The sequence below is a fragment of the Schistocerca nitens genome, chromosome 1 (assembly GCF_023898315.1).
Source record: "Schistocerca nitens isolate TAMUIC-IGC-003100 chromosome 1, iqSchNite1.1, whole genome shotgun sequence".
In the NCBI taxonomy this organism is placed as follows: Eukaryota; Metazoa; Arthropoda; class Insecta; order Orthoptera; family Acrididae; genus Schistocerca; species Schistocerca nitens.
This window is the reverse complement of record NC_064614.1, coordinates 788,419,675-788,433,436: the sequence shown is the minus strand read 5'-3', so window position 1 is coordinate 788,433,436 and position 13,762 is coordinate 788,419,675. Positions and strand designations below refer to the sequence as shown.

The window sequence follows — 13,762 nt, the reverse complement described above, 5'->3', positions numbered from 1 at the left end:
CCTTCAAACGACTCACAAAACCTTCCTGGCTCCCAACCATTTGCAGTGCACCGTTTGTTGCCACAGAAGAAAGCCCGGCCATGGCAAGCACATGTTTGCTACAGATTCACAGATGATCTCAAATATGATGTGACATGAAGTTGTGTACTCCATCAGTATCATGTCTAGTAGCTCATTAAAAACCTGTAGTTCCAAATTAACGCCCCTCACAAACATAGCATGCTGAGAAACGTCTGTGACATCTGTGATTTCATGAAGGTCTAACGAAAAAGCTACAAAAGTCTGGCACTTCTGCTTCAGTTGACTTTCGAAATCTGTGCCCATATGGCGCATCCAACGAGATACCAATTGGTAGGAGAGGCAAGCTCCTTCGACAACAGCGAGCTGGAATGATTTCACCATGGGATCCCATGAGAACTGTGCTCCAGTTGTTGTAATGGTGTGTGCACCGCTTTAGCATGCTCGAAGTGCTGCATCAGTTGAATCTTCATTGACTTCAGCAATCTACAATAGTTGCATAAAACGTAAGTAATAAACGAAATCAATATGTGGACAGAGCCAACGGCGTTGCCACAGTGGTAACACCGGTTCCCATCAGATCACTGAAGTTAAGCACTGTCGGGCTGGGCTAGCACTTGGATGGGTGACCATCCAGTCTGCCGAGCACTGTTGGCAAGCAGGTTGCACTCAGTCCTTGTGAGGCAAACTCAGGAGCTACTTGATTGAGAAGTAGTGACTCCGGTCTCATGAACTAACATACGGTCGCGAGAACAGTGTGATGATCACATGCTCCTCCATAGCCACATTCAGTGATGCCTGTGGGCTGAGGATAACATGGCGGCCTGTCGGTAACATTGGACCTTCCAAGGCCTGTTCAGGCGGAGTTTAGTTTTAGTTTAATATGAATACAGAGCATGTAGAAGAAGCACATATTCGTTTGTTATATTTATTTATTTATTTTGAGTTGGATTTACCTGTTGCTGAACTTCGCCCTTCAGTGCGACAATGAGTTGATTTATTGCATTGCCGTCCAGCTCATCGTACTGCGTCGCATGGAGAGACATGTCGAGATGCTGCATATGACCCTTCTTTGTCTTATTCAGAACTTAATGACACGCAATACACTGAGGCAACCCATGTTTCTCAACAAACGAAAACTGTTCTTCCCAACTTTGCGAAAACAGACTGTTCCTAGAACTCATTGTTGTCACTACATCCACTACGAAGCACAAGACATAACTAAGCAACAGCCACGTAACTCACCGCTGTTGATGTACATTGCAATGGACTCTTGCTGACTGAGCGAGGTGGTGCAGTGGTTAGCACACTGGACTTGCATTCCGGAGGCCGACGGCTCAATCCCACATCCGGCCATCCTGATTTAGGTTAGACAAATGCCGGAATGGTTCCTTTGAAAGGGCACAGTCGACTTCCTTTCCCATCCTTCCCTAATCCTATGTGACCGATGACCTCGCTGTTTGGTCTCCTCCCCCAAAACAACCCCCAACAATCCGACTCTTCCTGGTGGCCTACCCTTTAGTGCCTGTTAACTGGTTGAGGCCATGAGCACCTGTTACCCAAGGATTTCTATTAGCCCTCGTCTTTTTACCTACTTGATCGTCTGCTGCTTTCACTACTTCATCCCTCAGAGCTACCAATTCTTCTTCTACTGTATTTCTTTCCCCCATTCCTGTCAATTGTTCCCTTATGCTCTCCCTGAAACTCTCTACAACATCTGGTTCTTTCAGTTTATCCAAGTCCCATCTCCCTAAATTCCCACCCTTTTGCAGTTTCTTCAGTTTCAACCTGCAGTTCGTAACCAATAGATTGTGGTCAGAATCCACATCTGCCCCTGGAAATGTCCTATAATTTAAAACCTGGTTCCTAAATCTCTGTCTTACCATTATATAATCTATCTGATACCTTTTAGTATCTCCAGGATTCTTCCAGGTATACAACCTTCTTTTATGATTCTTGAACCAAGTGTTAGCTATGATTAAGTTATGCTCTGTGCAAAATTCTACAAGGCGGCTTCCTCTTTCATTTCTTCCCCCCAATCCATATTCACCTACTATGTTTCCTTCTCTCCCTTTTCCTACTGACGCATTCCAGTCACCCATGACTATTAAATTTTCGTCTCCCTCCACTACCTGAATAATTTCTTTTATCTCGTCATACATTTCATCAATTTCTTCATCATCTGCAGAGCTAGTTGGCATATAAACTTGTACTACTGTAGTAGGCATGGGCTTTGTGTCTATATTGGCCACAATAATGCGTTCACTATGCTGTTTGTAGTAGCTAACCCGCACTCCTATTTTTTTATTCATTACTAAACCTACTCCTGCATTACCCCTATTTGATTTTGTATTTATAACCCTGTAATCACATGACCAAAAGTCTTGTTCCTCCTGCCACCGAACTTCACTAATTCCCACTATATCTAACTTTAACCTATCCATTTCCCTTTTTAAATTTTCTAACCTACCTGCCCGATTAAGGGATCTGACATTTTACGCTCCGATCCATAGAATGCCAGTTTTCTTTCTCCTGATAACGACGTCCTCTTGAGTAGTCCCCGCCCGGAGATCCGAATGGGGGACTATTTTACCTCCGGAATATTTTACCCAAGAGGACGCCATCATCATTTAATCATACACTAAAGCTGCATGTTCTCGGGAAAAATTACGGCTGTAGTTTCCCCTTGCTTTCAGCCGTTCGCAGTACCAGCACAGCAAGGCCATTTTGATTAATGTTCCAAGGCCAGATCAGTCAATCATCCAGACTGTTGCCCCTGCAACTACTGAAAAGGCTGCTGCCCCTCTTCAGGAACCACATGTTTGTCTGGCCTCTCAACAGATACCCCTCCATTGTGGTTGCACCTACGGTACGGCCATCTGTATCGCTGAGGCACGCAAGCCTCCCCACCAACGGCAAGATCCATGGTTCATGGGGGGTGCTACACCCTTCTTAAATTAGAGGTTAAATTAGAGGTTCAGAAATATTACAAATAATCACAGTACTAACTTCTTATCTGATTTAATGAAACTGCAGGTACACAAGCTATGAATGAGTCCATTTCAGCTGCAAGCAAGTAGGTTTATGGAGTGCATTCACCAAACGATATCGAATAGACAACATGCAGATTGGGAAACAAATCTTGGATATGTCATCAGTGCATAAAATTTTAAAGTCCATACTAACACTGGACTCTGGCCCTACGAGGTAGTTTACAGATGAAGAATGTGACGTTCCTGAGATGTGCTAAAATCGAAGCAAATAAAATTTACTGAAAGAATACATGAGGTATTACGAAGAGTTCAAAGAGCCAATACAAAGTGACTGGAAAGGTAAGAACGTGTGGGACAGTGCGTAAATAAGCTTACACATTTCAGCTATTTATTCGAAATCCAGGTGTATTATTTAGTTGCCTGTCACACAAGAAGAAATACTAGTTTGTGAGGATTTCAATGTAGATTTCTTAAAATGTACACACAGAGAAAATGAACTAGACCTATTATTTGGGTGTTTGTATCTACTTTCGGTATTCAATTTTCCAACTCTTGTGCAGCAAAATAGTAGGATGCTGATTCACAATATTTATATAGACAGTGGTCAGGCTAAAACAGTTAATGTGTACCCAATTGCTAATGGACTACCTGGTTATGATGCACAGTTAGTGGAAATAAACAGTTGCCAACCCTGAGACAGGTTCATACAAAGCCATGAGTTTTGTTAATGAAAACAGGATACCACATCTTAAGCCTAGGTTAAAGGGGTGGTATTGGATAAGGTACATGTAGGAAGAGATGCTAATGTCAAATTCAAATTATTCCATAGTAAAATTCTGTAAATACTTGAAATCTGCATCCCTAGAAAAATTATCCAGAAGATCTATGTATTTAAAAAATAAAGGAACTGTGGATAATTAAGATTTCACAGGAAGAGGAAAACTTATGTGAAGGCCAGAGTAAGTCAAGGTTTGACATCGTTTACATACTACAAAAAATGCTGTAGTATTTTAAGGAAAGTTATTAAAAATGTCCTGAAATATGCATGTACTGACAGAAATAAGATTAAAAATATACTAAACATAGTGAAAAGAGAGACAGGACAGTGTACAATATTCCATAACAATTAAACTAAAGGACAATGTTGTGACTAATAATTCACAAGCTGCAAGTACTTTCATCAATCATTTTCCAAACATAGCAGCAAATGTAGGACTAAATGGTTCAGTGGAAGAAGCAAGAAAATATATTAAAAACGTCATTCCACCAAACTTTAAGCAACTGGAAGTAGTACCAGCGTCCTTGAATGAAATTAACACAACTATAAAAATTCCAAAAAATAAAAACGCTTGCAGAGATGATGAAATTTGAAACAGATTTCTCTAGAGTTGTGCCAATGTATTAAATAAAGTCCTTACTGATATATGCAATGCATCATAGGCACAGGGAATTTTTCCAGGCAGATTATAATATGCTATTACTTAATCACTTCATAAGAAAGGTGACAAGAAATACTTAAGCAACTATCATCTGGTTTCCTTACTGATGTCTTTTTCCAGAATATTTGCAAAAGTAATGCATTCAGGAGTAGTTGCACACTTCAGCAGAAACAATTTACATAGCATATGACAGTTTGAATTTGAGAAGGGTAGCTTGAGTGAGAAAGCTATTTATACTTTCACTCATCACATAGTAAAAGCCTTAAATAATAATATATCACTGTTGGTATGTGGAAACAATAGTTTTACAACAGCTGGTTTGAATCATACTTAACAAACAGGATGCAAAAGTCTGTTTTGAAAAACACAGATAACGTCAAAAATATAGAACATTTTAGTAACTGGGTTAAAAATACAAATAGGGTCCCACAGGGTTCAATTTTGGGAGCACTCCTAGTCCTTATATATGTGGATAACCCTCCACTTGACATTCAAGAAGCAATATTGGTGTTTTTTGCAGGTGATACTAGTGTTATAATAAACCCTATTGCAGAGAAAGCAACAGAAGAGTTGGCACATGGTATTTTCCCGAGAATTCTGCACATGGAATCCCTCAAAAGTTTGAAAAACACACTACATACAGTTCTGGTCAACAAATAGTCATGTCAGTATCTGATCTAAGACATGAACAGGTGTCAGGGAATAGGTTAGAATTCACCAAATGTTTGGAAGTACATGCTGATGAAAACTTGAATTGGAAGAAGCATGTTACCGAGTTCCTCAAACATTTAAGTTCAGCTACTTCCACTCTTGGTATAATTGCTAATCTTGGAAACTAACGTATCAACATCCTGAAATAATTTGCATGTTTCTGCTCAATAATGCCTTATGGAATAATTTTCTGAGGTAGCCTCATTACTGATAGAAAGAAAGTATTGATTCAACAAAAGCCCGTAATAAGAATAATGTGTGGTGCTCACCACAGTCATTGTGTAGATATATCTTCAAGGGGCAAGGCATTTTAACTGCACCATCACAATACACATATTCACTAATGAAATTCAACATAAATAATCAATCACAGGTTGAAAATAACAGTGATATCCATACCTACAACACAAGAGGGTAAAACGACCTTCATTACCGATTGTTGAAGCTATCAGTGGCTCAGAAAGGAGTTCAATATGCAGCAACAAAAATTTTTGATCATTAAACGTCTGACAGGTAGCGAAGGAAGTTTTAAATCCAATTTAAAATCATTGTCCAAACTCCTTCTAGTTAAAAACTGGTAGCCAGTAAAAAAAATAGAAATTAATGATAGTTGTATGAATTGGGCTAAAAATAATAATAGTTCATTAATATCAACACTACCGATGTATACATATCCTGTAAATTGACACTTCCCCATCCTATCGATAAAAGATTCGTTCAAATGAGGTATGGAACATGTAACTAGCTAAAAAAGGTTTACCGCAAATTTCGGCAACAGTACCACCGAGAAGCAAAAAAATGAGAAAGGTTAATAATAATGTGCCATCAGATACTTGTTCGACACATAGGACACAGTATGAACTTAGTTTGAGGAACTAGTTTACAGTGTTCTTTTCCATGTCATTTTTTTCTTCTTGGATCTGTAGTATGACGCAAGTGACAGATATGGTATCGCAGGCAGCTATAAGTAGAGAGAGGAGATGGATCAACGTAACTGGGACCTTGTTAATAACCCTATTTGAGACAGTAAACGAAGAAGATGTACAATAACTTTTCCACGACCATAAATCAGGTGCAAGATGCACCAAAAAGTGTGCAAACCATGGTAGAGTGATGTATCACTCAACCAGCGAATTGGAACATAATGGACTGAACAATATGGCAGGACTTACAGAATGTGTGTGCAATAAGTAGTAACAGCTAATAATAACCTGACAGTCATTCAGAAACGATTAAGTACCTTATATGAGAATATGACAATTTCTAGACTGTTACAGGTTCTAGTAGATAGAATAACGATGCATGTTGAAGGAATGCAAGAAGCTGTACATCATGCAGTACATCGGCAATTAAGTTCGGCGTTGATGCCACTGCAATAATTTTTGGAAGGGTTATGTCAAGTGCAGAGAGTTTATCCGGCAGAACTTTAGCATGAAATCGAATTGATTCAAAGGAATTTAGCATTATTCTTTAGCATAGCCACCATCGAGGCTACAACATATAAGGCGAGATTGCTCATACTGATCCGATTTATGGCAGTAAACCGAAATTCACATTCTCAGTGACACACCATTCATCCTTAACTGATAAAGCAGGAAACCATCAGTAAATGGGTGCAGCTAGAGACGAAAGAAGTATTAATAATAACGGAATGAGGAGGCAATGCACATACTCTCATGACAAGATAGGATTTGCAGGAGACTAAAACAAGGTGTGTCACTATGTGTCCTTATAGCGTGGTACAGATGGACACACCTTCTCGTGAGGTACATTGTTCAGAGGGGAACATAACGCCACACAGTATCACAGAGAAGTGTTGGAACCTAAACTACATTTTCAGAAAATAGGAAGCCACCTAGCATGCCATTCACCAGAAATTGTAATAATCAACTGTTGTGAGGATAGGAAACCTAGTGGCATGGAAAGGATGGAACTACAGAACAATGCGGTCTTGATTAATGTTACGATAAATTATATAGCAGGGCATAACTATCGTTTAGCTGCAAGCATTACTGGTACAACCTTCATTAAGTTGTCAACACTGAAATTGTATTGGTCGGACAAACCTTTGAGTATCCTATGTACCTGGACTTTAACATTACTTAACAACACCTTGAATCCAGTACACCTACATTCCATCGATGAGCTAATCACAGAAGAAAATGGACGTATTACAACAGAACCGATGTTCAGCCATATTCAAAATTTTCGAGAACAACATGGGAATGTTACTACCACACGTGTTTCTACTGCTAGCAAAGCTGTGTTTCTTATAGCAAATACTATGCTTTACCTACCCATGATGTGTTAAGCTGCCAGTCCTTCAGACTTACCATCACATCAGACCTCCATAGAACAGCTTGACACCATTCATAAACAATAAAAACTAGACTTGCTTGTCGTAATACTTCTTATCGGGCTATGGCAACTAGGGATTAAAGCTCCATTTTAAGGAGCAGCGTAGAAATGAGCAGTAAAACCCCCTCTCGTGAGTTGTCAAACAATTATTACTAAATGTAAACATATCCAAATATAAGCCATGTATATGAAGTTTCTAGGCTTAGCAGAGTGAGCAGAGACATCACTAGGAGCACAAACAGTGCAGTATGACAGTATGTAGAATGTTATTCTGAAAACTCTAAAATACGGATTAATAACATGCAATTTTCGATTTCCGCCACTCCAAGGCGTCATATTACTGATGAGAAATGGAGAGGCGGAGAAAACTGTTCATAACTGAGACACCACAGTGCGGATAGGCCTCTGACAGTAGTAGAACAAGGGCAGCGCGATCCCACTCTCCATTGTTGCCAAATGTCTTTAAGATGGAGGATTCAAGATGGCGGTGATAGATATGGCAACGTCGCAATGATGTCATGGTTGGAAGTTAAAATTTTAACGGGAAAATAGGTCAACTGGGCTACCTCCATTAACCTAGCCCCCTCCCCGCCCTCCTTCCCTTTCCCCTCCCCCAGAAAATTGCAGGAAGTTCAAATTCCAAAAGGACAATGCAACACACCATGGCTGCCTCCACTAACCTAACGAACTGGTGGGAAAATAGGTCACTTGGGCTACCTCCACTAACCTAAGTCATCTGACCACTACCTCTTCATAGGAATTGGCAGGAGAAGGACTCAGCCTGTGCTGGATAAGATGGATGTAAGTCTTTATTTTGCAGGTATTCTTTATTTAAACGATTAGAGGCAGTACCTCCATCCAGTGTGTTCACCACAAGGTCCGGAATCCAACTAACCTCGTACACAGTACCGCCACCAGAGGCGCCATCGTCCCTCCCATGATGTAATGCAAGATGGCGGTCTGGTGGGGGGGGGGGTTGGCGGGAAAAGGACTCAGCCTGTGCTAGGCTGCTAGAGAGAGGAAGGAGTGTACTCTATTTATTTTTGGAACAATTTATTTAGGGACGAATTTCATGTAGTTTATTTATTACACTGTTACAAAACACTCACCCTGATGTGCTTGGGGTCACAGTAAAGTCTGAAGACCTGCAAACTACTCATAAACTGTCGAAATAATGCAGTACACTGATGTACAGACATGCAAACAACTCGTAAATTACCGAAATAATGCAGTACACAGCATACAGACACTGAAACTACTCGTAAATCAGTGAAATAATGCAGTTCACTGATGTGCAGACACACTCACTAATTATAAACTTTCGAAATAATGCACACAATTTATTTAGGGACGGATTTCACGTAGTTTATTTATTACACTGATACAAAACACTTACCCTTGCTTGCTTGAGGCCGCAGTAAATAGTCTACAGACCTGCAAACTACTAGCAAATCACAGAAATAATGCAATAAACTGATGTGCAGAGACGCAAAAAACCCGTAAATTGTCAAAATAATGCATGTAAAAGGCTCTGCAAACACGTTTGCTAATCGTCAACTGTCGAATTCCTGCACTGTACATCTTACACACCTGTTCACAAAATAACGCAACAGACATGAAAACATCTCGTAAACTGTCAAAATATAACGCATGTGTAACGCTACGCAAACACTCTCACAATGCTTAAACAGTCGAAAATAATGCAGTGCACAAACACTCACTGCATGTGAAAACGCTTTCGAGCTATCGTCAACCGCGACGTACAGTGGAGTGTTCCAACGTGCGCACGCGTAGATGCCACTGTGAGCCACTGCCGAATAAACAAACACATGGGGAGCAAACCATTGCTCTTGCACCGCTGCTGACGGCAGCCAGCAGGTGAAAGTCATGTCTACAGTTAGAGTTCTTCGAGTGTTACTTGATACAATCAGTACACTGCTATACTATACCTCCCGATCAGTGCATTTGGGCTAGGTGTTGGTAGCTGTACTACATTTACAAGCAATTTTAGAACACAGAACACTGTTATGTCATGATCGCATGGTTAAAATGGACATAAAAGCGATAGAATTGTGAAAAATACGTATAAATTGAGGGCATATACACCGAAATTTGGGGAAATTGAGAAAGTACTTGCGTGTCTTTTGGTTGGCACAGAACAATTTGTACATAGGAATTGGTATGCGGCAGCAAGAGGAATCCGATAAAACGTCGACATGGAAGCGAAGGGAACCAGGGAAAAGGCATTTTTTTTCCATCAAGGCAGCATTCTACTGTATGTCTATTAAGGTAACAGTGATACATGCGAGTTGATTACTGTACTTGATGCTTTTCAGGAAGACAAAGAACCATCTGCCTCTAAACTTACTTGCATCTGCGTTAAAGGATGACATAGTGTGGATGGAGTGGTTGGTTGAGATAGAGCTGTAACGAGGTACGATTTAATGGTAGACTGATGATGCATTCTAGAGAGAGAGAGAGAGAGAAAGAAGTTGCTGCAGGTAATTAGACCGTTTTTTCCTCATGTTCTGTCAGGATGCATCAGTTGTGTGACATAGCCTGCGTTCGACTCTTATAAAACCACATGTTCTGTGTGGTTCTTAGAGCAGTGTCTATTTGCGATCGTTAACAGTAATCATCTCGGTCATCAGAGGACTTCCATCTCATGTGTGATCAAACGTGACACATTCCTCTAAATGAACGAAGATTTATGCGATGTACTCTATTTCCCTGTCGCATCTTGGGTGTAAAATCGATACTTCAGTTTCATAACTACTTAGCGATAGCTGTTTGTGAGACACTGCAATCCCTGTGTATACATATGCTTGACAGATGTGCTGTGATGGCATGACTTGTAATTTCACATGTCAGACACTGCTGCTATACAATTATCTGTTTCCTTGTAAGAACTATTCTCCGTTACTAACTATCATTTTATATAGGACTGACATGGGCATAGTATAATTTCTGAACCATGTTCAGATGTGAGCAGTGGACGTTTTACATCTCTGGAAAGCTATATTGCGCATGTATCACACACAGCCGCCTTTTTAATGAAATAGTTTTTTCGTTTTATGGTCTGTTACCATAGTTAATCGTAGAGAAACCTCCAAGAAGGATGTATGTCATGCGCTGGAAATATATTTCTTACATTGGAATATTAACAGCACTGCATTCCACACGACTGATTGGTTGGAAACTCAAGGGATCTAACATTATAGCCTGTTTCAAGAGCGGAACCGTGTAGCCTTAGGAGTATGTGTGTTTATATTCTCTCTTACCAATGTTCTCCTGGTACTGATCACAGACACTAGAACAATACTTTAAAATTGATAGCAACGTTGATTCACATAAAATGCTTCGAACTCCATCTGTGTGAAGCTCCATCATGCGTAAAAATCACCCGTTTCTTGATCTTCTTAACAGTCTGCTATTACATCACAACGCTTTCAAATCTGTTACTATACATCGATAAGGAGTGCTAACCTCCTCTACGTGGGCACATCTAGAGGAATCTTGTTCACTTGTATGGGCGAGGACTCACCAACCTCCATTCATTCACAGGACGTGGAATGTAGTGATCTACTTCTTGTCGGCTGCTGATTAAATCGGTAACAGTGCTGCAGGGTGTGTTGGTCAAAGATAGTGCGAGGGGGTCTTTCAGTCTCTGATTTTATCCTAAGACTGCGAGAAAGATCTGTGGCTCCCATCTGCATAGAGATAGATAGTAAATTAAGCACTATGCTCGAGGTGCTAGAAATATGTAGAGCTCTGTCTGGTATACTTTGATGGTGTATGTGTTCGAGAATTAACAATGAATGGACGTACTACACAGACATCTATCTACATTCGCAATGACACTAGCAAAGTAGAAGAGGGGTGGTTTAGCAATGATACTGTAATTGGTAAGCATGCTATAGCATCATTGGTCGGTGTTGAAATTACTGTAAAATTGCTAAAATTGTTCGCACTATCAACTGTGATGCTTATTACTACATCCATGGTGTCTTTTCTATCTCATACCTCCACTGGTACACTGTTGGTTACCACGTAATGATTGACTGACATTGCATGTTTGAGATGGAGAAAAAGTTTTCGTGAAGGGGCAACACCTCCTGGGGATGGCTAGCACCGAAACAGTGATCGTGTACATGGTGACAATATGGGGAATCAGTCGAAATGGAACGCAGAGCCATCAGCTATTTCGTCACTGTGACAGATGAGTTTAAATGTAGAGGTCGTCAGTCACCTTTGGACAGCAGTTTGGAAACTCTCCACAACGCCACCAAACCCTTCTAGTTTCCTTATGTTGTAACTATCTTTTATTTAAAATCATCCAGTGTGTGTGGTGTGTTATGGTAGCAGTAACAACGTGGCTTATACCGTGCAACGTCTAGTTTTCTGTGCGAAGCAATTGATCAGAACGTGTTAATGTCAGTTTAGAACCTGACACAGACCTCGAAGTCATGGCGGAAAAAACAAAATGTATGGCAGTGTACAAAGTGTGTTACAGCAGAAAGAAAACAATGTTTCAAACAACGACACAGGGTCACAGGGAGCATATCTTCGACTTATAGTATAGTTTGTGGGATATCCTACAGTACAAGTGATGCAACTTTACACTGGTCCATGCATTGGATCAATAGCTTTAAATTTAATAGGATCGTCACATGTGTTCGATGCCAGCACACAGACGGTATTTGTTTCCGATATATGAGAGGAGAGCGATGCGGTAAAAATCTTACTGAGTTCTCTATTGGATGAAGTTAGTGGAGCTTTTATAGTTCGTAATTTTTCTCTGTTGGATGGTACAGAATAACGAAGATAGCATGTTGGGCTGATAGACATGAATGGTCCCTGAGGGATGCGGATCTGCTTCGGACAACAGTATTTGTATGTACACTCCTGGAAATTGAAATAAGAACACCGTGAATTCATTGTCCCAGGAAGGGGAAACTTTATTGACACATTCCTGGGGTCAGATACATCACATGATCACACTGACAGAACCACAGGCACATAGACACAGGCAACAGAGCATGCACAATGTCGGCACTAGTACAGTGTATATCCACCTTTCGCAGCAATGCAGGCTGCTATTCTCCCATGGAGACGATCGTAGAGATGCTGGATGTAGTCCTGTGGAACGGCTTGCCATGCCATTTCCACCTGGCGCCTCAGTTGGACCAGCGTTCGTGCTGGACGTGCAGACCGCGTGAGACGATGCTTCATCCAGTCCCAAACATGCTCAATGGGGGACAGATCCGGAGATCTTGCTGGCCAGGGTAGTTGACTTACACCTTCTAGAGCACGTTGGGTGGCACGGGATACATGCGGACGTGCATTGTCCTGTTGGAACAGCAAGTTCCCTTGCCGGTCTAGGAATGGTAGAACGACGGGTTCGATGACGGTTTGGATGTACCGTGCACTATTCAGTGTCCCCTCGACGATCACCAGTGGTGTACGGCCAGTGTAGGAGATCGCTCCCCACACCATGATGCCGGGTGTTGGCCCTGTGTGCCTCGGTCGTATGCAGTCCTGATTGTGGCGCTCACCTGCACGGCGCCAAACACGCATACGACCATCATTGGCACCAAGGCAGAAGCGACTCTCATCGCTGAAGACGACACGTCTCCATTCGTCCCTCCATTCACGCCTGTCGCGACACCACTGGAGGCGGGCTGCACGATGTTGGGGCGTGAGCGGAAGACGGCCTAACGGTGTGCGGGACCGTAGCCCAGCTTCATGGAGACGGTTGCGAATGGTCCTCGCCGATACCCCAGGAGCAACAGTGTCCCTAATTTGCTGGGAAGTGGCGGTGCAGTCCCCTACAGCACTGCGTAGGATCCTACGGTCTTGGCGTGCATCCGTGCATCGCTGCGGTCCGGTCCCAGGTCGATGGGCACGTGCACCTTCCGCCGACCACTGGCGACAACATCGATGTACTGTGGAGACCTCACGCCCCACGTGTTGAGCAATTCGGCGGTACGTCCACCCGGCCTCCCGCATGCCCACTATACGCCCTCGCTCAAAGTCCGTCAACTGCACATACGGTTCACGTCCACGCTGTCGCTCGGCATGCTACCAGTGTTAAAGACTGCGATGGAGCTCCGTATGCCACGGCAAACTGGCTGACACTGACGGCGGCGGTGCACAAATGCTGCGCAGCTAGCGCCATTCGACGGCCAACACCGCGGTTCCTGGTGTGTCCGCTGTGCCGTGCGTGTGATCATTGCTTGTACA

General features: G+C 42.0%; 1 pseudogene; it reads left to right on the top strand.

Annotated features, from left to right (window-relative positions):
- Nucleotides 1-557: 557 nt before the first annotated feature.
- LOC126210856 (5S ribosomal RNA) lies at nucleotides 558-675 on the top strand (annotated as a pseudogene).
- Nucleotides 676-13,762: the final 13,087 nt, after the last annotated feature.